The following is a 3,016-nucleotide window of genomic DNA, read 5'->3' as shown; positions in this document are numbered from 1 at the left end:
TTTTTAAGATAATTACATCATAGGTGTTTATATTTTGTAGCACATCATTAAATATTGAGATAACATAGTCTACCAATTTCTTTTAAAATGTGGTTGCTGCTCTTTTTCAAATTTGCTTATAATGTGTAAATGAGAAAAAATAAAGGGGCCATGGTCTTGAAGTGCTTTTTTGTGTGTTTTGTCAGCCTTTGTTGAAAAAAAAAACTGTCCATTTAGCAGGGGTTAGAAAAAGTAATGTGTTATAGAAGGAAATAACTTTTTTTAAAACAATGTTTCCCATTCATGAGAAAGAACATGAGACATTTGAACACTTGATATCCAGCTTAGAGAAAATGGCAATGATTAAAAGCCACGTTTGCAGAGAAGAGAAGGTGAGGAGATGAATGCATTGCAGAATGAATGGATTTGCTGAATAACCAAATTGCGATAACAGTTCTCCTCCTTAGCAGACATCATAGGATATTTCCAGCTAAAAAATGTTTTGAGTCACAGGTAAGTTCAAATTCTTATTGAGAAACTGTCAGACCTTGTTTTAAACCCTGATGGTGGCCTGATCTCTAAAGCTCTTTCACTCCTATTGCTAATTATCCGACAAGAGATATAGAAAGAGTCATTTCTTAGGATAATACAATGATCAGCTTGACTCAATGAGAGGCCACTTGTCAAAGTGGATAGAGTGTATGACTTGGAATCAGGCATGGGTTCAAATCTTACCCTTGATGTTTCTCAGTTGTGTGACCATGAGTAAGTCAGTAAAGCTCTCAATGCTTCAGGCAAGGCAGTTGTCTAGGACTTAGGGGTGGACTGGAGCCAGTTTGTACAGGACTGAGAGCCAACCGGTAAATTTTCACCGTGGGCACTTACACTTCAGAAATCAGGTGTTAATTGTCTAGACTTAAGAAAATGATGGAGAAAACATTAACTTAAAAGTGTGTGGTTTTGGAAAGCAGGCTGTTAAACATTGAGCAACCTTACTCTGAGTAAGTTGCTGACTGCTGAGTGGCTGACCTGCATAGGTATATGGATTTCAAGTTTCAATATCACTGAAATCACAGGTCTAGAGCACCGGACCCTGTCCCTCCCCATGCCAAAAAAAGAAAGAAGGAAGGAAGGAAAAAAAGAAAAAGAAAGAGAGAGACAGAGAGAAAGAAAGAAAAAGAAAGAAAGAAAATGGTTTGACTCAGTATTTAGATTAAAAAACCACAGACTTCAAGTGCTCCAAGTGGGAAAGTCTATTTCAAAGCTGCATTTCTGGAAAACTAATTATGCTGTTTTTTGGTTATTGTTATTTCACCTTTTCAGAGTCTTTCTAGAGAAGGGCATCTAAAAAGGGAGAGAAACAGGAATTGCTCATATGCAGTTTGAAGTGCCCGGCTATTCAATACAACCAGTTAGCATCTCTGAGTTTGCTAAAGGGCTCGGTTCACCTTCGTCATTGATCCTTCTGTTGTGAGTATTCATTTACCATTCTGACATAATCTAGGGCTGCGCCGCATGATGTTGATGATACTTTTGTCAACGTGAAGAATGCAGTGCTATTGTTGCAGAAATCGTATAAGAAACAGAGACCTTAATATGTACCATCTGTTTTACAAAAAGGCTCAATGTGGTAATGCATTAGCAATACCAGAAGCAATATCTCTAAGACATGAAATGAACATATGTTGTCTAAGAGCCTTCAGGCTGACATTGAAAAAGAGAAAAGATAGTACTTCAAGGCAAATATTGTCCCAATAGAAAGACTGCCAGAACCAATATGGCTCAGCCTATTGACAAGTCTCTGGTGAACAGTATCATGTAAAGATTTTTACATTGTTATGGACTATACAGCTCTCTTCTCCATCTTTTCAGCTTAGGGAAAAGAGGAGAAAACACCTTCTTTGTTTCTATGGCTAATCCTCTGCTTCAGAGCAACCGATGTTGTCAGATGAAGTCACGCTGTCCAATAGCACTGATTAAATAATTATATTTTTAAAAAATATATGTAGTTGAACTGATACTGCCTTGTGAACACTGTCTGTTTTAAAGTGTGGCAGAAACCTAAAGCATGAGTTGAAAGGTAAAAGAAGAGTTCTTTTTATTTTTTAATTTAATATTAGAATGCTTGAATGCGATTATGTACTAATAGCTGTCTATATGTTCAAGTAAAATGGGACTGAAGGAAGACAAATGATTGCCGAAATTATGTCTGGATGAAATTTAGTTTTCGAAGCTAGAGGAACAAAGCAAATTCTATCAACGCATCTCTCTTTCTCTATATCTATGCCTACACATATACATATATATATATATACATGTTTGTGTATACCAACATACTCTATCNACAAAGCAAATTCTATCAACGCATCTCTCTTTCTCTATATCTATGCCTACACATATACATACATATATATATATATATACATGTTTGTGTATACCAACATACTCTATATATTAATATACCAGTGAAATCCTGCCTCAGACACTTAATAGCTCTGTGATATTAAGAAAGTCATTTAAATCTCTGTTTTCTCAATTGTAAGATTGGGATAATAATAGCACTGACCTTCCCAAAGTTATTGTGAAGATCAAATGAGATTATCTTTGTAAAGTGCTCAGCACAGTGCCTGGCACATTATAATCACTACATAAATGGTAGCTATAATAATTATTATTATTATATTCACAGGTCTAGATAATATATATGCATAAATATAAATATTTCTGGTGAGGATTTTTGGAACTAAAGCCGATCCACAGTTCTTCATTTTACCATTTTTGAGTTTTCTGACTCAATGAGAAATTAAGTGACTTGCCTGGAGTCATATAGCTAGGAGGTGGTAGAGATGGGGCTTGAACCAGATTTTCCTGACTTCAAGGCTGGTCCTGTCTCCATTTTACTATACTGTCTTTTTAGCTATTTCACTCCTAAGGTTGAATGTTATTTTGGGTTAGACTGTATACCTTNATACTGTCTTTTTAGCTATTTCACTCCTAAGGTTGAATGTTATTTTGGGTTAGACTGTATATATCAAGG

At 35.6% G+C, this 3,016-nt stretch overlaps 1 long non-coding RNA gene across 1 annotated transcript in view; it reads left to right on the top strand.

Annotated features, from left to right (window-relative positions):
* The window catches only part of LOC114027242, a 60,040-nt gene extending 58,597 nt beyond the window's left edge, over positions 1-1,443 (top strand). Inside the window, exon 3 of the long non-coding RNA XR_003567242.1 lies at positions 1,303-1,443. This is a non-coding gene — a long non-coding RNA (uncharacterized LOC114027242). The remainder of the gene's footprint in view (positions 1-1,302) is intronic.
* The last annotated feature ends 1,573 nt before the right edge of the window (positions 1,444-3,016 follow it).

The sequence above is a fragment of the Vombatus ursinus genome, unplaced genomic scaffold (assembly GCF_900497805.2).
Source record: "Vombatus ursinus unplaced genomic scaffold, bare-nosed wombat genome assembly UNPS02014854.1, whole genome shotgun sequence".
NCBI lineage: Eukaryota > Metazoa > Chordata > Mammalia > Diprotodontia > Vombatidae > Vombatus > Vombatus ursinus.
The sequence above is the reverse complement of the archived record's forward strand: the minus strand, read 5'-3'. Positions and strand labels throughout refer to the sequence as shown.